General features: G+C 41.5%; 1 protein-coding gene across 3 annotated transcripts in view; it reads right to left on the bottom strand.

The window, feature by feature from the left end:
• The window catches only part of ZBTB43 (zinc finger and BTB domain containing 43), a 28,804-nt gene extending 5,666 nt beyond the window's left edge, over window positions 1-23,138 (bottom strand). Inside the window, exons 1-2 of one of the 3 annotated variants that reach the window (XM_027556293.1) lie at window positions 23,002-23,125; window positions 93-146 (exon numbers count right to left, since the gene is read on the bottom strand). The gene's annotated coding sequence lies outside the window, so the exon portion shown is untranslated. Of the gene's footprint in view, window positions 1-92; window positions 147-23,001 lie in introns of all 3 variants that reach the window. The other 2 variants (XM_027556292.1, XM_027556294.1) reach the window with 2 other exon arrangements.
• Window positions 23,139-24,138: the final 1,000 nt, after the last annotated feature.

Raw genomic sequence — 24,138 nt, 5'->3', positions numbered from 1 at the left:
TCTGTGAGAAAACAGAATCCAGAGATATTTGTAAACCATATAAATCCCAAGTAAAACAAAATAAATATTTCTAGTCAGAACAGATACAATACCTTTTCCTGACAGAATTTTTAAGAGGCCTCAAATTCAATCCACACGAGGAAGAACTGTGGAAAGAAGGGGAGTTAGTTGCTTAGTCGTCTCCGACTCTGCAATCCCATGGACTGTAGCCCACCAGGCTCCTCTGTCCATGGGATTTCCCAGGCAAGAATACTGGAGTGGGTTGCCATTTCCTTCTCCAGGGGATCTTCCCAACCCAGGGATCAAACCCGGGTCTCCTGCATTGCTGGCAGATTCTTAAAGCAGAGGTAAAGTCCCTTAGGCAGACGTGATCTCGGTAACTGCAAGGAACTGAAAGAAGACCATTGTGCTAGAATCCAGGGAGGGGATAAGGGGCCAAAGAGCTGTGATCAGTTCAGTCAGGTCTTTGGTTCTTTAGCACCACAGGGGCTAACTCACTGAGGTCCCAAACAACATGGGTTGGTCTAGCTGCTGTCAGAATTCTAGTCCTTTAAGAGCTTCTGATAATGTGAAACAGAACAAAATGGCAAGGCAAGGTATTCTTTCTCACTGGTAATCTCCAAATTGTTTTAAAAGCTATCAAACAAAGAGTACAGTAAACACTGTCCCTGTCACTGAGTGAACTCAATCTGAAAATAGTTATAACAAAGAAGGGATTGCTTGTCGCATTACCGTAAATATATTTTGTGGGGTGAGTCAAGCATTACAGACAATTCACAAGAGTGATCAATGAGATGAACTCTGCTAGAGATGCTGCTCAGCCTCTGCAATTCCAGAGAAAATTAAAACAAACCAGAAAACCCAACAGATTTATCTGTTTAATTTGTATTTATTTAGCTGCACCAGGTCTCAGTTGCAGCAGGCAGCCTCTCCAGATGCAGGCTGCACACTCTCAGCTGCAGCATGTGGGATCTAGTTCCCTCACCAGGGATCAAATTCAGGCCCTCCTCACTGGAAGCCTGGAGTCTTAGCCACTGGACCACCAGGGAAGTCCCTCAACAGATTTATTGATGCTATTTGTCACTTGAGTCTGATACCATATCTAAACATTGCTAAACAGCAGATTTTCTAAGTACTAGAAAAAGGAAGCAGATAACCCAACAAAAGTTGAAAGTTACATTTCAGAGACAGGGAGAGATACCAAGAGAAGAAACTTCCAAAGTTTTTTGAGTAGTTACTATATACCAGGGACTATACAGCTGGAACTCCAATACTTCGGCCCCCTGATGAGAAGAACTGACTCACTGGAAAAGACCCTGATGCTGTGAAAGATTTAAGATGAGAGGCAAAGGGGACGACAGAAGATGAGATGGTTGGATGGCATCACCAACTCGATGGACATGAGTTTGAGCATGGCTGGGAGTTGGTGATGGACAGGGAGGCCTGGCATGCTGCAGTCCATGGGGCTGCAGAGTCGGACACGACTGACTGACTGAACTGAACTGAGGGACTATACACCTTCTCACCTAATCTACAAATGTTCAGTTCAGTTCAGTCGCTCAGTCGTGTCCGACTCTTTGCGACCCCATGAATCACAGCACGCCAGGCAAATGCAGAGGGCTGTTATCTTAAGTTCACTATTTCAAGTAAATTTCCTAAGGCTAAAATTAAAGCTAATTTTTATTATGTTGGGATTTGAAATCTAGGTTTCTACGACTCCAAAGCCTATGCTGTTTTTCCTATCACATCACTGCATCTTCTAAGGAGATGTGAAAATACCAGATTAGTCATGACTAATTTTAAGAGGTAAGGCAGTGTTTTTAGAATTGAGCATTAATTTATTATTTAGAGCTCTCAGAACATTTCATAGTGGCTTCCCAGGTGGCACAGCGGTAAAAAAAAAAAATCCACCTGCCAATGCAGGAGACATGTGTTTGATCCCTGGGTCAGGAAGACCCCCTGGAGAGGGAAACGGCAATCCACCCCACTATTTTTGCCTGAGAAGTCCCACGGACAGAGGACCCTGGTGTGCTACCGTCTGTGGGGTCGTAAAGAGCCACGACTGAGCAACTGAGCACACACAGAACATTTCATAATGATAAAAAAACAACAAAAAGACCAGAAAATTAACTATTTAGCTATTTATAATTTCAAAAGGAACAGTTAACTACATAAATGCATACAGACTACAGGTATGTAAACTCTCATCACCACAGAATTTTGGTTTTAGCTATTTGGAAAAAAATCGGGAGGGCATAAAACACAAAAAGCTGTTAAAGAAAAAAATCTCTCCACCATTTATTCCTAGTTCCCCTCCCCCACAAAAGAAACCAAGATTTATAAACTCCTGTATATATTTCTAGAAACTTCTCTGTGCATGTATCAGAATAAATGATCTATATTATTTAAAAATTCCAACCCAAATGGGCTCATTATCTACATTCTACTCTGTCCTAGCTCTGTCACTCAACGTATCTGGCAGAGTATCTGACACCCTAAAAACTGATTATGTCCTCCAAATGCACGCTGACGCCCTCCCCCAGTGTGATTGTGTTTGCTCTGGGGGATGATTAGGCCAAGCCCTCCTGAATGGGATTAGTGCCCTTATGAAAAGACAACAGAGAATTCCCTTGTCCCTTTTGGCTATATGAAGAGATAGTGAAAAGTTGGCTGTCTACAAATTAGTGAGTAGGCCCTCACCAGAAGCCAAACCTGCTGGCACCTTGAGCCTGGTCTTCTAAGCCTCCAGAACTCCCAGTCTATGGCACTTTGTTATAGTAGGCTGAATGGACTAAGACACCATAATAGCATAAGAAGAGGGAATTCATCATGTCTGGGTTTCCCTGATGGCACAGGCGGTAAATAATCTGCCTGTAATGCAGGAGACCCAGTTCAATCCCTGAGCTGGGAAGATCCTTGGAGAAGGGAATGACTACCCACTCCAGTATTCTTGCCTGGAGAATTCCATGGACAGAGGAGCCTGGCTGGCTACAGTCTGTGGGGTCACAGAGAGTGGGACATAGCTAAGCGACTAACACTTTCATTCTATTTAATGGCTATATAGTTTTCTCCTATATGGACTTAACGATAATTTAATTAGCTCTCTTCTTATGGAATTTCAATTGTTGGGGTTTTTGAAATTATGACTATCTTGGTTTATCTTTGTAAATATCTATAGGGTAATCTCTACCAGTAGAATTCCCGGGTCAATAAAACTAATTTCCAGAAAGGTTGCACCAAGTCATATTCTTACCAACAATAAATGACAGTGTCTATTTCTCAACTTGATCAAACAACACAAAAAGTTTGCAAATTTCTCAAGTGAATAATCCATGAGTCATTGTTCTGATCAACATTCAATTAATTATGAACGAGACTGATATTCTACTTACATTTACTGGTCATTTGTTTTTCCTATATATTATCAGTCATACTCTGTGTTCAAATAAATTAAGCAATTCATCTCATTGATTTGTAATTTTTGTAAATTCAGGACATTAACTTTTCAAATTTGTGCAAATTATCCAATCTTGTTTTTATAGCTCCAGGGTTTTGTGTTAGACACACAAAGGCATTCCTGACTGCAAGGTTATTTTTAAAAAGTAAAAAGAATTATTTAGACTTTATTCCTGGCACCATTTTTCTTTTAAAGGCATTTAAGTCTTTAATACATAAAGAATTTATTTTGGCATAAGGAGAGGATTAGGATCCAGTTTTTCCTTTTCCCTCCAAAATGGCAAGCCTATTTTTCCTACACTACTTACTGAATAACTCATCTTTTCCTCAAGATTTAAAATATTTGCTGTGAAATTTTATGTGACTGAGATAAGACTTAAAAACAGTTCTACAAAAAGATGCCATAAGTGATGTTAGAGAAAATGGAGTAGGAAGCTCTAGGTGTCAGTCCCTCCACCAAAACAATCAGTAAACTGTTAAGATGATCAAAATCAACCGTTTCAGAACTCTGGAATCTGATCAGACACTTAACAGCAACCACAGCAATGCCTGATCAAAGAAGGGGCTGTTAAACCTTGTTAAGAGAGTGAGTGTCCATGCTTTGTCGCTTCAGCTGTGTCCAACTTTGCGGTCCCATGTATATAGTCCACCAGGCTCCTCTGTCCATGGAATTTTCCAGGCAAGAATACTGGAGCAAGTTGCCATTTCCTCCTGCCACAATCTGTAAGACAGTGGCCCAGTTTCCAAGAGTGCCTAGCTGATGCCAGGGTAGAAGAACGGTGTTCTTCAAAAATTGGGGTTTTTGCATCTTGGCCAGTCTGGCGGATCCATGCAGCTTTGTCTCGGGCTGCGTGGTTTCCCCAGTAGCATCCATCATAAGATTTTAAAATACACACACCTTTCCCGCTATTTCCTGGGCCCAAACACTTAAGGAAATCTCTGTCAGGACACAGCCTACCACATAGCTAAAGCAACAGAAACTTCAGGGACTATATGCAACAAGGAGTACAGACTTTGCAAAACAGTTTGGAAAAAACCACCATATAGACCCCAGCAGCCATCAACAAGAAATAAACAAAAAAATCCCCTAGGAAGGGAAGAATCTGATTTCAAGAGCTATCCCATTAGAATACTAAAAATATCCAGTTCTGAACCAAAAATTACACAGAAATACACAAAATACACACACAAAAAGGAAAAAAAGGTACATTCACAGGGGAAAAAAAATTAGAAACTATCCTTGAGGAATACCAGATATTGTTAAGAGCTAGTTAGATCTGTTAAAGTCAACTGCTGTGGACCTGCTCAAACTGTTAAAGAAAACTATGGACAAAGAGTTCAAGAAAATCAGGAGAACAATGTCAATAAAGAGATCGAAATTGTAAAAAGCAATCAAATAGAAATTCTGGAGCTGGAAATTTTAACAGCTGCATTATGGGCTAAATTGCATCCTTCCAATTCCCCGATGTTAAAGCCCTAGCCCTCAGTACTCCAGAATGTGACTATATTTGGATTTAGGGCCTTTAAAAAGGTAAAGTTAAAAGGAGGCTGTTTGGGTGGGACCTAATCCAAGATGACTAGTGTTCTTAAAAGAAATGAAATTTGGACAGAGACATCAGGCATGTGTGCAATGTGAACACACAATGAAAAGGGGGCACTTGCAAGCCAAAGAGAAGGGCCTCAGGAGAAACCAAATCTGCCAGCATTTTGCTCTCAGACTTCAAGCCTCTGACACTGTGAAAAAAATAACTTCTCATTGCTTAAGCCACCTGGCCTGTGGTATTTTATTATGGCAGACCAAGGAAACAGATACAAGTTAAAATTAAAAATTCATAAGAGGAGTTCAATGGCAGATTTAAGCAGGCAAAAGGAAAAAACTTCATCAAACTCAAATGTAAAGCAATTGAAATATCCAGTCTGAGGAGTATTAGGAACAAAGAAAAAGAAACACAATCTGCGGTACTATGGAAAACCAAATATACCAACATGCAAATCAGTCTCAGAAGCAGAAAAAAGAATAGAAATGATATATTTTCCTGAATTTGATAAGACATAAAGGGTACACATCCAAGAAGTTTAACAAACTCCAAGTAGATAGAGAGATCCACATAAGATACATTGTAAGTCAAATAGTGGGGTTGGAAAAAAAACTTTGTGCACAATGTGAGAGCTGCAAGTTAAGTTTTATTTGGGGCAAAATGAGGACTGCAGCCCTGGAAACAGTGTTTCAGATAGCTCTGAGAAACTGCTCTGAGGAGGCAAGAGAGGGAGGACATATAGGAAGGTTTCCAACAAAGGAAAGGTATTTGGGAAAGTCAAAAGAGTATTGATAATTAAAGAAAACCAAATATGTCAGGCTAAGGAATTTCGCATTTTTCTATGTGTGGGAAGACAAAAGAGTCTGGGCTCACTGAAATCATTCCTCTGATATGCGTGCCATCTATCTGGGGCCAGTATCCTGCATTTTCACATCCTGAGTTCCCTCACTGCTCACCAGTTCACCATCCTGGTGGCTGAAACTGCTATTAACTATGACGTCCTTGTTTACTGATATGGCGGGAAATATTCCATTTCTCAGTGGAAAGTAAGAGACAATGGAGAATCGTGAAAGCAGCAAGAAACAAGCCACTCATCACCTAAAAGGGATCCTCGGTAAGACTTGGACTTCCCTGGTATCTCAGACAGTAAAGAATATGCATGCAACGCAGGAGACCCGGGTTCCAACCCCTGGGTCAGGAAGATCCCCTGGAGAAGGGAATGGCAATACTACAGTATTCTTGCCTTGGAGAACTGAATGGACAGAGGAGCCTGGCAGGCTACACCCTATGGGGTCACAGAGTCAGACACACAACTGAGTGACTAACACTTTTACTTTCAGTAAGACTAACAGCTAACTGCTAATCAAAAACCATGGTGCTCAGAAGGCAGCACACGACATATTTAAAGTGCTACAAGAAAGATCTGTCAACCAGGAATTTCATATCTGCAAAACTATCCTTTCAAGAATGAAGGAGACCCAACGGCTAAAACTGCACTCTCAACACAGGCAGCCTGGGTTTGATCCTTAGTCAGGAAACTAGATTTTACAGGCTACAACTAAGAGTTCACATACTGCAACTACGAGTTTGCACACCGCACCTAAGACCTGACACAGCCAAATAAGTAAATATTTTTTTAAAAAGAGAGAGAAATTACGACACTCCCAGATAAACAAAAGCGAAGGGTGTTTGCTACTAGTAGGCTTCCTCTATAAATGATAAAGGTGTCCTTCAGGCTGAGATAAAAGAACACTTGATAGTAATTCAAAGCATATGAACGAATAGGCTACCAGTAAAAGTAATGGCATAGGTAAATGTAAGAGCCGATATTATTACACTTTTGGTTTACAACTCCGTTTTCCTGAATGATTTAAAAGGCAAATGAATAAAACAATAAGTCTATGTTATTGGGCACACAATGTATTAAGACAGGGGTCCCCAACCTCCAGGCTGCAGACCAGTACCTCCTGTTAGTTCAGAAGTGGCACTGGATTAGAAATAAAGTGTACAATAAATGTAATGCACTTGAATCATCCTGAAACCACCCCTCCAGCCCTGCTCTGTGGAAAAACTGTCTTCCATGAAAAAGGTCCCTGCTGCCAAAAAGGTTGGGGACTGCTGTATTAAGATGTAATCAGTGGCAACAACAATATGAAGAGGGAGGGATGAAGATGCATAGGAGTAGAGTTTTCACATATTACCGATCAGTCAGTCCGTTCAGCTGCTCAGTCGTGTCCGACTCTTTGCAAACCCATGGACTGCAGCACGCCAAGCCTCCCTGTCCATCACCAACTCCCGGAGTTTGCTCAAACTCATGTCCATCGAGTTGGTGATGCCATCCAATCAACTTATTCTCTGTCGTCCCCTTCTCCTGTCTTCAATCTTTTCCAGCATCAAGGTCTTTTCCAATGAGTCAGTTCTTCACATCAGGTGGCCCAAGTACTGGTGCTTCAGCATCAGTCCTTCCAGTGAATATTCAGGACAGATTTCCTTTAGGATTGACTGGTTTGCAGTCCAAGTCCCTTGGAGTCCAAGGGACTCTTAAGAGTCTTCTCCAATACCACAGTTCAAAAGAATCAATTCTTCGGCGCTCAGCTTTCTTTATGGTCCAACTCTCACATCCATACATGACTACTGGAAAAACCATAGCTTTAACTAGACAGACCTTTGTCGGCAAAGTAATATCTCTGTTTTTTAATATACTACTGATAATAGCTTGTTATAAGTTTTAAGATGTTAATTGTAAACCTCAAGATAACTACTAATAACTAAAAATATACATAAAAAGGAAAGAAGGGAATCTAAACAATATATAAAACAAAAATCTCAATTAAAAGGCAATAAGGGGGGGTTCAAGATGGTGGAGTAGAAGGAGTGCACTCATCTCCTCCTGCAAGAGCACCAAAATCACAACTAGCTGTTGAACAACCATTGACAGGAGGACGCTGGGGCCCACTAAAAAAGATACTCCACGTCCAAAGAGAAAGAAGCAAAACCGTAGGAGGGGCACAATTACAATAACATCTAATCCCATACCTGCTGGGTGGGTGATCCACAAACTGGAGAACAGTAATACCAAAGAAGTTCTTCCACTGTTGTGAAGGTTCTAAACCCCACTGTCAGGCTTCCCAGCCTGGGGACTCGACAAAGGGACTGGGGATCCCCAGGGAATCTGACCTTGACGGCCAGCAGGATTTGATGACAAGACTTCCACAGGACTGGGGGAAACAGACTCCAGTCTTGGAGGGCACAAACAAAACCTTGCGTACACCAAGCCTCAGAGGAAAGGAGCAGTGACTCCAAGGAAACTGATCTGAAACGATCTGCTAGTGTTGGAGGGTCTCCAGGGGAGGTGTGGGTCAGCAGGGGCTCACCACAGGGATGGGGGGACGGCAGCAGCTGTCTGGGAAGGTCTTCTTTGGCGTAAACTCTTTTGGAAGTTTGCCATTACCCTGACCATACAGCCCAGAGCCCAGAGGGCTGGGTCGCCTTAGGCCCAAAAACTACCAGGGAGAGAGCACAACCCCACCCATCAGCAGATAACTGGATTAAAGCTTTACTGAGCAAGGTCCTGCCCACTGGAGGGAGACCCAGTTTTTCCCACCACCAGTCCCTCCAATCAGGAAGCTTACACAAACCTCTTACCCTGCTGCATCAGAGGACAGACAGAAGAAGCAAGAACCACAATCCCACAACTAGAACAAAACCACTTTACAGAAAGTTAATCAGTATGAAAAAGCAGAAAGTTATGTCCCAGATGTAGGGACAAGACAAAATCCCAGAAAAACAAGTAAAAGAAGTGGAGATAGGCAACCTTCCAGAAAAAGAATGCAGAACAATGACAGTGAATATGATTTAGGATCTCAGAAAAAGAAAGGAGGCAAAGGTTGAGAAGATGCAAGAAATGTTTACCAAAAACCTAAAAGGCAATAAGGGGAACAAAAAACACATAAGATACACAGAAAATAGCTAGAAATAAACAGCAGAGATAAATCCATCTTTATCAGTAATTTTTTTCAAATGAAGTAGATTAAGCTCTCCAGTTAAAAGGCAAGAGACTTGGAGAATAGGTTAAAAAACACGGTCTATACCCTGTTTATAAGAGACTCACTTCAGTTACAGAGGCACAAAGATGTTCAAAGTAAAATAATGGAAAAGGTGACTAACGCAAAGAGAAACCGAAAGAGAGGGGGGTGACTACATTATTAACACTATCAGACAAAATAGATTTTAAGTCAAAAAGGTTACAAGAAGATGGATATTATACACTGATAAAAGTTTCACTTTCAAGAATGTATGACAAAAACATATACGCACCTAACAAAAGAAATCTATATGAAGCAGAAATGAACAGAACTCAAGAGAGAAACATACAGATGTACACTAACAGGGGGAGACTTCAACGCATCTAGAAAAACAGGACAAAAGCTCTATAAGGAAACAGAGGACTTCAACATTATAAGTCAATTATATTGAGAAGACACACAGAACACAAACAGAAAGGAATGAAGTTGATATATGCTACAACATGGATGAACACTGAAAACATTACACTAAAACATACTAAACGTTAGGGTAAGCCAGAAACAAAGTACAAATGTTGTATAATTCTACTTTTGTGAAGTATCTAGAAGAGACAAATACAGAGAAAGTAGATTAGAGGTTGTCACGGGTTTGGGTGAATAAGGAATGGGGGGTTATTGCTTAATGGATAGAGTTTCTATTCGGGGTGATGAAAATATTTTGGAACTAGAAAGTGGTGCTGACTGTATAATACTAGAATATAAGTCACGTCAGGCACAATACTGGAATATAAGTAACCTGAAAATGGTTAAAGTAGCAAATTGAATAACATGTATTTTTTACCACATACTAAAAAACAATTGGAAAAAGGTCATGTAACTTTATTTTTTAACTCTGTCGAGATGGTAATAATCTTTGTAATTTAATAAGTATTTGACCTCTACCCTTAAATTTGAATGATTCTGGCACTTCTACATATTCTCCTATCTTGTAACATGCAAAGTCTAAATCTCTCCTACAGGTTTCCCTGTTATATAAGCAATACTGGACTTTCCAGGTAGCGCAGTGGTAAAGAATCCACCTACTAATGAAGGATACGCCAAAGACATGGGTTTGATCCTCAGGTAAGGAAGATCCCTTGGAGTACAAGACAGCAACCTGCTCCAGGATTCTTGCTAGAAAATTTCACGGACAGAGGAGCCTCGCAGGCTACAGTCCATGGGGTCGCAAAGAGTTGGACATGACAGCACAGAAGCAAATAATATTTACAAACTCACAGGCAACTGAGGTCTATATAATAGTAGTTGCCATTTCAATTGTTAAGAGTTTCACAGAAGTAATTAACTCACCGCAAAAGAACATTTTCAAGCGCCCCACAACATAAAACACTATGTGCAAAGTACGAGGGGGATTTCTAAGACGATGAAGGAATGTCACTGTCCAGAGTTTATGATCTGGTAGGGGGATTAAAAAAAACATGCAAAAAACCCCATGCATATAATCCTGTTACTCAATGCAAAGCCTGATATAAGCACCGTAAGAGGATTACAAATCATGAGGAATTCAGAGGAGGGAACCTGGTGTATTCTAAAGTTATATATCGTCACTATACATTTTGGTGGTCACCAGGCTAAAAGGAAGACTTGCAAGCAGCATATAATTCTTTCCATCTACTACATCCAAACCAAAAAATATAAGAAACAAAAAGATTAGCCTGAAAAGCAGGGATCAGAGTTGTCTTTATGCAACAAATTTTAATTAAGGATCTAGTGGAGATGGGGCCAGGCTAAAGGGAGACCCTGCCCTGGCAACTCCCCTTGCTACACCAGGCAATTCTGGCAGCAGTAATCCTGACAGAGGACCAGCAGGTACCTGTTCATCAGGAAGGCCCACAGTTAAAGAGGGCAGACCACAGGAAAGGTCCTGCATTCTGGCAACATTCAGAGATGGCTGCACTGGGTACCAAAGGTTGCACACTGCCTCAGCAGAAAATTTTTAAAGACTTGATATGAAAGGGTGGGCCTCATTAGTAGCCCCAGGAAGGAAGCAAAGACATAGCCCATCCTTTGTCAGCTAGACCAAAGAAACACAAGTTGGCCCCTGGTAAAACAATTTCACCAACACAGAACAAATTGCATGGAGCTCAAGTTTGCCTAACAATGTCTCAACCTAGTTTTTTGTTTTTTTTTTTAACTCGTTATAACACTGATGTCAATATCATCAACCCATCCTCCAGCAAAAGAGCTAACAGTTGACTATAACAGCATTCAGGTATAAAGTGATCTATCCAAAATGATCTATCCAAAAGGGGGGAAACTTTCAGACCTGAACAAAATGTTTCCCAACACTGTTTTATTCTGTAAATAGATTCTACAATAACCAAAAAGAAGAAAACAGTAAAGTGTAAACAAAGAGTACAGTTTAGAATACCTTTTTAAACTGATGTTTTCCACAAGCGTGAAAATGTGATTTCTGTGAATGAAAATTTAGGGAAGATAAAACAGTAGAATGATGCAAAAAGAACAAGATATAAGGAAACTAAAAGAGAGCAGAAATTTAAATAGGCGGTAAGCAGTAGAAAAATGGAATCAATAATGTGGAAGCACTCTGAGGAATGTTTATGCAGGAGGAGGATAAAAATAGGATAACAGCAAGGTAGAAGATAACAGAACAGGAGAACAGAGAATATAGTTCCAACATATGGCTAGTTAAAAGTCCTTGAAAGAAAGAACAAAATGAATGGAGCAGAAGGAATAATCAAAGTAGCTAATAGAAGAAAACTTCCGAGTGTAAAACCTTGAGTATTTAGGAGAATCTTGCCTCAACAGTGGGAACAAATTAGCTTCAGACAAAATGCAATTCTGGTTCCATTAAATAAAGTCTAAAAACAAGCCTCAAAAGGATCAAAATATTTCCTAGTAACTTAAATGTGTTTCAGAACAAAGCTTAAGGATATTTATACAACACAAAAAATCCAGAACCCACTAAGGTAAAATTTGTGTATGGCATCCAATTAAAAAAAAAAAAATCACCTGGCATGCAAAGAAGGAAAATATAATTCATAATAAGGAGAGAGAGAAAAAAAATTGATCAACAGAAACAGACCCAGAAATGACAGACTTCTACAACTGGTAGAAAATTCTACATTTCATATGTTCACAAAAATTAAGCATGGTAGGTACACAGGAAAACTAACAAACACACAGGAACTCCAAAATTGAACTATAAATTAAAAGACAAACAAACACTGGCTGGGTATAACAACAGAATTAACAATGCAGAAGAAAAGCTTAGCGACTGAGCAATAACAACAAATAATGTAAAACCAGCAATGTCAAATTCAGAAAATTAGGAATAAGAAATGAAACAAAATATAATCACACGACAGAAACTTTTTAAAACAGAAGACAATTTTCCCCTAATAAATTTCAATGTCACATTGATTAAAAAAAAAAAAAACAACTTCATAGAAGAATAGACACACCTAAAGAGATAAGTAACTGTGGAGAAATGACAAAGCATATTCAAATGACTGCCCAAAGCTCACCAGGCCCAGTATATTTTATGGGAAAATTCTTTAAAACGAATTCCTATGTTATATAAACTGTTTCAGAGGAGGAAGAAAGGGGAAAGGGAACAAAGATATAAGAAAACTTGGTATTTTTTATAAAACCACAGTATCAAAAATGGACAAAGAAAAAACATAACTCCTCACTTATTAACACAGAAAAGAAAAATTATAAACCAGACAGCATTTTGCTTTAATTTCTTGTAGGTTGAGTGTATTATGAGTGTGACACACTGAAGAAACTGAGTTACTGGTACCATCACACTGAGGGCAAGAACTTATTTTATGGTAAAATTACCACCAGAAGACCCTCTTAAAAGCTTTCTTCCATTCAAGACCACCTCTGGCGGCATGGGCATCACTGCCTGTGCTTCCTTCTACAAGTGACAGGGGTAGTGAGAGATAAATCTGAAAAGAATGACTGGCACTACCCTGCTAAAGGCTGAGTCTGAGCTTTAAATGGGGCACTGGGGGCAGCACTGAAAACTTTTGTGTGACATGCTGTGAAAAATGTTCAGAAAGGATAATTTACAGATGGACTTAAAGCAGGAGCAAGCCTAAAGTAAAGGCCAATTCTAAGATTTCAGTAAATATGGTCTAGGTTTGAGGCAATGAAAGTAACAATGAATATGGAAAACAGAATCAATGGGACCTACTGAATCAGTAGGCAGGAAGATACAAGAGTGGGCCAAAGTACACATAATACTATCAAGAAAACATAACTTACAACATGGGAGAAAACATACTCAAATCAGGTAACTTACAAGCAACTTGTATACAGAATACATACGGTGGTGGTAGTGGTATGGTATCTGACTCTTCGCAATCCCATGGACTGTAGCCCACCAGGCTTCTCTGTCCACAAAAATTTCCAGGCAAGAATACTGGAGTGGGTTGCCACTTCATACTCCAGAATACATAAAGAACTCTTAAAATTCAATAATAAAAAGACTACCCACTGAAAAATGGGTCAAGGATTTGAACAGACATTTCCCCAAGTAGGACACACAAAAGAAGTCCAGTATCATTATTCATTAGGGAAATGCAATTTGAAACTATAATGAGCTATCACTTCTCACCCACTTGGATGGCTGTGATAAGACAGACACTAACAAGTGTTAGAGAGGATATGGAAGGATTAGGACCCTTATACACTGCAGTACAGCTGTCTGCTGTCACCCTGTTTGTTTAACCTATATGCTGAGTCCATCATGAGAAATGCCCCGCTGGACGAGTTACAAGCCAGAATCAAGATAGGCGGGAGAAACATCAACAACCTCAGATATGTGGATGACACCACTCTAATGGCAGAAAGCAAAGAGGAACTAAAGAGCCTCTTGATGAGGGTGAAGGAGGAGAGTGAAAGAGCTAAGACTAAATATTAAAAAAACTAAGACCATGGCACTCAGCCCCATTCAGTTCAGTTCAGTCGCTCAGTCATGTCCGACTCTTTGCGACACCATGAATCGCAGCACGCCAGGCCTCCCTGTCCATCACCATCTCCCGGAGCCCCATTACTGCATGGCAAATAGAAGGGGAAAAAGTGAAAGGAGTGACAGATTTCCTCTTCTTGGGCTCCAAGATCACTGCAGACGGTGACTGCAGCCATGAAATCAGAAGATGACTGCTTCTTGGCAGGAAAGCGATGACAAACCTAGGCAGTGCATTGCAAAGCAGAGACATTACTCTGTCAACAAAGGTCTGTATAGTCAAGGCTATGGTCTTCCCAGTGGTCAGATATGGTTGTAAGAGCTGGACCATAAAGGCAGACACCAAAGAATTGATGCCTTCGAACTGTGGTGCTGGAGAAAACTCCTGAAAGTCCCTTGGAAAGCAAGGAGATCAAACGAATCAATCTAAAGGGAGATCAACTTTGAATATTCATTGGAAGGACTGATGCTGAAGCTGAAGCTCCAGTATTTTGGTCATCTGATGCAAACAGATGACTCATTGGAAAAGTCCCTAATACTGGGAAAGATTGAGGGCAGAAGTAAAAGAGGGTGTCAGAGGATGAGATGGCTGGATGGCATTACCAGTGCAATGAACACAAACTTGAGCCAACTCTGGGAGATGGTGCAGGACAGGGAGGACTGATGTGCTGCAGTCCACGGGGTCGCCGAGTCAGACACAACTGGGCGGCTGAACAGCAACATTGATAGTGGGAATGTAAAATGGTGCATCCAATTTAGAAAACAGTTCCGTAGCTCCTCAAAAAGTTAAACAGGGTTATCATATAACTCAACAATTCTACTCTTTGGTATCTACCCAAAACGAAAACATGATGTCCACAGAAAACATACATGAATGTCTCTAACAGCATTATTCATAATGGCCAAAAATTGGAAATAACCCAAATGTCCTCAACTGATGACTGAATAGAACATGGTATAACTATACAATGGAATATTATTCCATTTTATTACATACTACATGCATCATAACATCCTTTTGGCAATAAAAATGAAGTATTGATATATATCAGAAGTCCAAACCTTGAAACATCATGCCAAGTGAAAGAAGTCAGACACAAAAGGCTAAATCTTGTATGACCCCACTGACATGAAATGTCCAGAATAGCAAATTTCAGAGGCAAAAATAAGTCAGCAGTTGCAAGAAACTACAGGGCAAGGAAATAAGGAGTGACTGCTAATTGGTTTGTTTAAAAGGGGAGACAAAAATTCTAAAATTAAATTGTGGTGGTGGTGTTGAGTCACTAAGTTATATCTGACTCTTTGAGACCCCATGGACTACAGCAAGCCAGGCTTCCCTGTCCTTCACTATCTCCCTGAGTTTGCTCAAACTCATGTCCATTGAGTCGGTGACACCATCCAACCATCTCATCCTTTGTTGCCCTCTTCTCCTACTGCCCTCAATCTTTGATGGGTATTTGACTCATTGAATATACTAAAAAAAACTCTAAACTGCATATGAATTATGTCATGATAAAGCAGTTTTTAAAAACAGAGTAATGCAAGATAAACTAGTTGGGCTTCCCAGGTGGTGCTAGTGGTAAAGAACCCACCTGCCAATGCAGGAGACACAGAGATATGGGCTCAGTCCCTTTGTTGGGAAGATCCCCTGGAGGAGGGCATGGCAACCCACTTCATTCAGTATTCTTGCCTGGAGAATCCCATGGACAGAGGGGCCTGGTGGGCTACACTTCATACAGTTGAAAAGAGTCGGACACGACTGAAGTGACTTAGCATGCATGCAAGGTAAACTAGTTACCAATCCCACTGGGTAAGCAGGACAATGTCATAATTAGTAGGACAGGTAATAGCATGGACCATTTATTTAATGAATGTATCGTAACAGATCTATGTAAAGCACTTTATATATTCTCATAAATTAATCCTCATAAAAAAATCACTTGATAAGATATTTTTTACTCCTATTGTAAAGAATAAAAAATAGACGAGAGGCTAAACTATGTACCTAAGGTTATACAACCAGTAAGTGATGAAGCTGGAACTTAAATTCAAAACACCGGCTCAGACCCAATAGTCTGAGAGATGAGGCAGTATGAAAGGTAAAGATGAATATTTTCACAAATAACCAAAACAGTCTACAGTGTGCAATGCAATCAGAGCAAATTACTCGCCATCTTCAGACTTAATGAAGTACTAGCAATTTTATGTCACCTTGTATACATTTTTTTTTAAATCCAATAGTAGCAGTTCTAAAACAAACACACCAATCCTAGCTAACTCCCTCCATTGTTCCCTAAAATAATCTGGCTTTTCTTTTTTTTTTTAATTTTTTTGACCATATCCCGTGGCATGTGAGGTTTGACCAGGGATCAAACCTGAAGACTCTGCAGTGGAGGCTCACAGTCTTAACCGCTAGACCACTAGGGAAGTTCTAATCTGGCTTTTTAAGAGCAGAGGACAAAGGGTAAATATGAACTAGATGACCTACAAGACCCTTTCCAACTCTGATGAGTTTAATTGTAGCCTACATCTATTATTTAGCTGAGGAATTGTATGTCAAGCTTTATATACTGTTTAAACACCAATTCCATATCCTAAAAACACACAAGACAACAGTATAATAGGGAAGGTGACCCACCAGTGACTCTTCTTGAAGCCCTCCAGAGATTTCTTAATCAGAGTGCATGGTAATTTGCATGCTTACTGTAGAGAGCACATTTAAACACAGTAAATGTTACTTTAGTAAATCTCTAGTCTGGCACAAATGTACAAAAATACCAACACCCCATGCCTACTCAAATACTTTAGCCAAATGCTTTACAGTTCACTAAACAGACTATGTAAACTCAGGGGTGGCAATAGCCTTTATACCATCACACTCATGAGTTAAACTGAAGCTCAGAAAGGTTAAAAGATCTGTCCCAGGTCACATATCTCAGAAGTGGTATGTTAGGATTCAAATAGAAATGTAATTCCAAATCTAATATTTTTCTAAGTGAAAAAAAAATGTCACTTAGAGAAGTTTCTTGGAAGTTAAATTCTCTAACAAAGAATGGCAATGATTGGCCTTAAAATGCGCAGTATCTACTCCTCAGAAGTAAAAGAACCTTCTGGTCTAATGTAAATACAATTACATTATTATTTCAGTAAAAAATTACTGAAAAAGAAACCATTTTAGTAAATAATTTTAAAAACTGTATTTTTAGCAAGTTTATAGCTTACCTAAAGAAAAGATGCATTCCTGGGCTAAAATTCTTTATGCCATGACCATCAAAAGACAGTAAGAATAAATGACAAAGAGGAACCCATTTCTTAGTTTTGTTTCAAACTAAAATCACAGTGCTTTCTGAAAAGAAAAATCACATTAAAAATGTGAGAGATGCTGGTGCCATTCACTGTGTACCAGTGTCTTGCTAATAAAATTGTATCTGTGGGTGAGTGGCAAAGAAAAGTAATCATGACTGATATTTTCTGTTATATCAGCTTTTCTACCTTCTGAGCTACTGCCTTTGCATTTTTTAAATAAAGTTTTAATTTTTGAATAAGTTTAGATTTATAGAAAAGTTACAAAAAGTGTTGAGTTCCTCCATGACTGTCACTCAGCTTTCTTTAAATGTTAACATCTTGTATCACCATGGTTCAGTGCAGTTCAGTCGCTCAGTCATGTCCGACTCTTTGCAACCCCATGGTCTGCAGCACGCCAGGCCTCCCTCTCCATCACCAACTCCCGCAGTCTACCCAAACCCATGTCCATTGACTCGGTGATGACATCCAACCATCTCATCCTCTTTCATCTCCTTCTCCTCCCGCCTTCAACCTTTCCCAGCATCAGGGTCTCTTCAAATGAGTCAGCTTTGCACATCAGGTGGCCAAAGTATTGGAGTTTCAGCTCAGCATCAGTCCTTCCAATGAATCTTCAGGACTGATTTCCTTTAGGATGGACTGGTTTCATCTCCTTGCAGTCCAATGGACTCAAGAATCTTCTCCAACACCACAGTTCAAAAGCATCAATTCTTCAGCACTCAGCTTTATAATCCAAATCTCACATCCATACATAACTACTGGAAAAACCATAGCTTTGACTAGACAGACTTTTGTTGGCAAAGTAGTATCTCTACTTTTTAATAAGCCATCTAGGTTGGTCATAACTTTTCTTCCAAGGAGCAAGTGTCTTTTAATTTCAGGGCTGCAGTCACCATCTGCAGTGATTTTAGAGCCCCCCAAAATAAAGTCTGTCACTGTTTCTACTGTTTCCCATCTATTTGCCATGAAGTGATGGGACCAGATGCCATGATCTTAGTTTTCTGAATGCTGAACTTTAAGTCAACTTTTTCACTCTCCTCTTTCATCAACAGACTTTCATCAAGAGGCTCTTTAGTTCTTCTTCACTTTCTGCCGTAAGGGTGTCATCTGTACATCTGAGGTGATTAATATTTCTTCCAGCAATCTTGATTCCAGCTTGTGCTTCCTCCAGCCCAGTATTTCATATGATGTACTCTGCATATAAGTTAAATAAGCAGGGTGACAATATACAGCCTTGACATACTCCTTTCCCGATTTGGAACCAGTCTGTTGTTCCATGTCCACTTCTAACTGTTGCTTCTTGACCTGCATACAGATTTCTCAGGAGGCAGCTCAGGTGATTTGGTATTCCCATCTCTTGAAGAATTTTCCAGTTTGCTGTGATCCACACAGTCAAAGGATTTGGCATAGTCAAAAAAGCAGAAGTAGATGTTTTTCTGGAACTCTCAGTAGATACCTCTCTCAAAATACCTATGTAATTTTGCAGAATTAAACTACTCTGTGCAAAAGTATTTTTTGTTCTCTAGACCATTATCAATCAAATATACCTATATTTTCTAACTGGAACACACTGCTCATCCGCGCCCCCGCAACCCCCTGCAACCTGATGGCTCAGTGGGTAAAGAATCTGCCTGCAATGCAGGAGACCCAGGTTCAGTCCTCCGGTCAGGAAGATCCCCGGAGAAGGAAATGGCAACCCATTCCAGTATTCTTGCCTAAAAAATCCCACAGACAGAGGAGCCTGGCAGACTCCAGTCCAAAGGGTTATAGTCAGACACAACTGAGCAACTGCGCACACACAGCCAGAGCACTTGGTAAAACCTATTCTAGGATTTTTAAAAAACAAGCTACCTACTTTATGAAGTTTGATTCCTGCCACAGCTGAATGTTTTACTTGAAACTTCAGGGCAAATGATCCAGTGTGGAAAATTCTTTGTGATTCAAAAGAGAAGTTATTGTTCTAACCACTAACTCTCCACTTATCAGTCATCCTGCTATTGCTGTTGTTGTTGTTCAGTCGTTCAGCTCAGTTGTGTCTCTTTTCGAACCCATGGCCTGCAGCACACCAGGATTCCTGGTCCTTCACCATCTCCTGGAGTTTGCTCAAACTCATGTCCATTGAGTTGATGATGCCATCCACCATCTCATCCTGCCATTAACATTACAGTAAAGCCAAGGACATGTTTTTTAACTGCACTCTCATATTCATTAGAATTCAGGATAAGAAGCTGAACCAAGAAAGCAGAAGGAAGAAATAGCACTTGCTGTTTTGTATGTTCTACAACATACACAACAAAAGTTTTTTTTCCCCTCAATATGTTACAAATGAGACAAAAATCTCTTTGTATTTTAACTGCAAACATAAAAAGGTAAAACGGAAAAGTTCCTGAAACTAATATAGAGCTATAGTCAATTGATTATAAGAGGCACATTTTCAAATTTCTGAAATCAGGATGTGATGGCCAGGTGGAAGTTATAACAGTTGTCTCTGCTTAAACAGTACTAGAGCTTTCCTGAGAGCCTCACCAATGCTTCTGACGACACACAGGACAAACTGTGGAAAAGCACAGGTGTAACTCTGAACTGAAAAGTATTCAGAAGAGTAGGAATAGTAAGGAGGTTAATGAACATTTTAATCAGTTTGTTTCACTTTTCTTCTTTTTACAAATGTACTAGAATATAACTTTAAAATATCTAAATAAGTTTAAACATGTAAAAAAGCATATGTAACAGCTTAATTGGGCTTCCCAGGTGGTGTAGTTGGTAAAGAATCTGCCTGCCAAAGCAGAAGACTCAGGAATCGGAGGTTTGATCCCTGGGTGGGGAAGATCCCCTGGAGGAGGAAAAGGCTACCTACTCCAGTATTCTTGTCTGGGAAATCCCAAGGACTGAGGAGCCTGGCAGGTTACAGTCCATGGGGTCAGTGAGACACTACTGAAGTGACTTAGCATGCACAAAGCAGAAGTTTAATTGCCAAAGCTTTCTCTTCCTTTGGTGGTACATAAAATAACCAATGATATCAAGGGATTCAATATGGCAGTAATTTGGCTGCTACATCTTATAAGAAAGCTTGATAAACTAGCTTACAAACTGACAGCTTAGATAAGAAAACATAAAACAAAGGCCTCTCCCACCAGAAAACACATAACACATAATTTTTCATTATTATAATAAAAGGACTATTTTTCTTCAAGTGAAAAGTAAAACCATCCTCTAGTTTCCTGCTTAAGCAGCAGATTTCTGCACTGAACCCAGTGAATACAGAGGGAGAGTCAGGGTGCTAAAAGTAGAAATTTTTAACTACATTCTTTTAACCAAACTCCTTTTCTAAGGACCTTGGCTGTGGAGAGCAGGCATCAAGAAACGTCAGTTCAACTAAATGTTTCTAAAAGCTACAGAATGGAATTTTTTAAATCACGTTTTCAAAGAGCTTGTTAGTTTCAGGAATCTACATTCAACAACTTTCTTTTTGGTACTGTGGTAAAATATACTTAACATAAAATTTACCACTGTAACCATTTAAAGTTTACAATTAGTGGCATTAAGTACATTTATGCAGTTGCGCAACCACCACCATTATCTGTTTGAAGAATTTTTTCATCATCCCAAACTAAAACCCTGTATCCATTAAATAATAATTTTCCATCCTCTCCTCCCCCTTGATGTTGAGCAGGGCCCTGTGGGGCTCCAGGACACTGAGGTTTTTTTGTCCTCCATTTCTCATACGCAAGACTCCAGCCTCCACAACGTTCTCGTAGTTCCAAAGGGCAGAAAAGTTGCTAATCAAGGGAGGAGCAGCCAAGAAATCACCTGAGGTAAGATTAAAGGGACCAGAGAGGCTCATCAAGATTAGGAGAATGAACCCAAGACCCTGTGTTCGTGCTCAGTGACCCTGCAGAATAGAGCCCACTAGGCTCCTCTGTCCATTGGATTTTCCAGGCAAGAATACTTGAGAAGCTTGCTATTTATACCCCAGGGGAATCTTCCCAACCTGGGGACTGAACCCAAGTCTCTTGAGTCTCCTGCATTGGCAGGTGGATTCTTTACCACTGTGCCACCTGGGAAGCCCACCTAAGACCCTGCACATGCATCTTGTCAGCAATCCCACCCTTTTGAAACTTTGCAGAAGAATGCAAGACTGTTACTGCCTTAATCCTATCACACATTCCAGTCTGACTATATAACCTCTCTCTATTCACCTGGGAGTGGGGCACAGCTCTTGAGGCGCTAGCCTACTCTGTTCCCCGTTTGCCTGGCAAAGCAGTAAAGCCACTCTTTCCTTCTCTTCCATGACTCTGTATTTCTGTTGGGCACTGGTGCGCAGAGAGCCAAGATTTTGCCAACACCCTCAGCCCCTGGCAAAACTATACTCCACTTTCTGTCTCCATGAATCTGCCTATTCTAGATACCTCATATAAGTGGACTCATTCAATATTTGTTCTTTTGGGTCCAGCTTACTTCTCCACTGAATACTTTTGTAGAGCAAAGAATGAACGCCAAGCGACTAGGTTTCTCACAATTTAACTGTACATAGTGACACGATTTTCAAACTAAGCATACAGCTCTCCCAGAAATCCTGCTACTGCCCCACGAGCCCCAACGGGCAGAGGATCTCTGACAGACCCTTCCTCAGCCTGTACACAGGCCTGGTTAAGCAGTGGTAACTCAGAGAGCAGGCTCCTTAGAACCCTGGAAGCCACGTGAATGGAGCAAAGGGAAGTAGAGTCGGCAGTTCTGAAAAACCATGGGTAAGAAAAAGCAAGGATTCATCAAGCTACTTTGGCCTGCAGATGGCCTTCTGTCCTCCAGGAGCGCCTACACCCTGACCGTTTGGGCGACACCTGTCAGAGCTGAGGTCAGACTGCAGTCTAGTCGCTGATCATGTCACCAGTGTAGGAAGCTTCACAGGGTCATGAGTCACCTGCCATGGCTCAGAGGTCCGGGCAGGCCGCCCCGCCCAGAGAAACCCAGTGAGGAGAGGCAGAAACAAGAGAGAAAGACATACGACTGGCAGAGAAGCACAGAATGAGTAAAGAGCTGGACCGACAGGAAGGCCGTGAATCAGAGTAGACTAAGAGGGAAACACAGGGTCAAGGGACACAGAAGGTGGAAACAGAAATGAAGACAGGATCCAGATACTAGGAGATGGGTTCGAGAGAAACACAAAGCTGACCGAGGCCGAGTTAATAGGCATAAAGGGCAGGTGATGACAGGTGACACAGACAGCAAGAGACGTGAAACGCAGAGGTAAACAGAGACCATATCAGCCAAGTCCCAAGCGCAGTTTTTCTCCTGGCTTTGACTCAACCGAGAGGTCGCCAAGCCGCGCCCACTCCGCGCCCCCGAAAGGCCGGAGGGGCGGTCTGACGGGGGGAAGAAGGGGTGGCGGGATCTCTAAGCGCTCTGGCCCGCCGAGGTCCGTCACCGGAGGGTGACCTTGGACGAGAGGTCGCCTCGGGGGCCTCGGTGTCGCTGCACGAGCTCCGGGCTGGCCAGAGACAGCAGGAGTCGGACCCGGGGCGCCGGGACTCCAACGGTCCCGCGCGCGGCTTCAGCATCCCGGTCGGCGCAATGGGCCTGGCGGTGTCAGCGGTGAGCGCGCCGGAACCTGCAGAGAACCCTTCAAACCTCTCCGGTTTCCATTTCTGCCCCCTTGCTACGCGTTGTCCTGACTCTGCCATACCTGCCAAGGGCTCGGCGCTCACATAGCCCGCCGGTGGGATACTTTCCGCCGCCGCCGGCGCCGGGCCCGCTCAAGCCGTAGCTGCCGCGACCGCCTCAGCCTGCGCCTCCCGCCTCCGGAAACGCTTACCGGTCCCGCCCCCTAAAACTGCCAGTGTTTCCGGGGGTGCGTCTGAGAGAAAGCGATGTGCGCTTGCGGGACTCGCATTCGGGGCGGGGCGTCAGGAGCGTGCTCCGAGAGAACCCGCGGCTGCGCAGTACAGCCCGGAGCAGGTCAGTCTCCTGTAGGTACTCTAGGGCCAACGCTCACGTTTGCGGAGAGGAGTGCTAAATAAACACTTTGACCTATCTCAGCTTGTCTGATAGAGATTATGTCAAATCCTTTACTGGCTCCACAGCGCCTTTAGCTTGTAGCAGATGTTCAGTAAGAGTTTAGTGAAGGGACCAATGCCCTCTCAAGCATTGTGCCGGGTTCCCCTAGGAAAAGCCTCACGCCAATTGAATGACTCATAACTGGTCCAGACTATTCGTGATAAACTCATTCTTATTAGCCAGTAGTTGGACTAGGCATAAGCATGTGACCAATTTCTGGCCCATAATACTTAGAGAAGCCATCAACTGGGGCTTCTGAAAAAGCTTTTGTTTATTCTGTTCTTGTTTTCAAAGTTCACCAAGACTTCTAGTTGAATATGCTCAAGTGTTTTGCAGCCTTTATTTTCTTCCTGTCTCTAAGGTTGAAAATTCAGTTACTGGCATGTGCCTGTGATATGACAAATGCTAAGGCCAACAAAGCAGAAAGATTGAGAGAGCCTAGTTCTCAGATGAGGTTAAGCTATAGTCTCAGGTTTGGACGGTGTATCCCTGGATGTTTGTTGTATGAGTAGTTTTACTACTAGTAAGTGGCACAACTTCAGTTAAGCCCTGCAGTCTGGCTCCAGACCCAAGATCTCAGCTCTGTAGGACTGCTTTGGTCTTGGGCGTTATTTCTGGCAATATTATAGACTGCTCAGTTGCTCAGGTGTCCGGCTCTGCAACCCCATGGACTGTAGCCTGCCAGGCTCCTGAGTCCATGGGATTTTCCAGGCAAGAATACTGGAGTGGGTTGCCGTTTCCTACTCCAGGTGATCTTCATGACCAA

Source organism: Bos indicus x Bos taurus, chromosome 11 (assembly GCF_003369695.1).
Source record: "Bos indicus x Bos taurus breed Angus x Brahman F1 hybrid chromosome 11, Bos_hybrid_MaternalHap_v2.0, whole genome shotgun sequence".
Taxonomy (NCBI): domain Eukaryota; kingdom Metazoa; phylum Chordata; class Mammalia; order Artiodactyla; family Bovidae; genus Bos; species Bos indicus x Bos taurus.
This window is presented reverse-complemented; position numbering and strand designations above follow the sequence as displayed.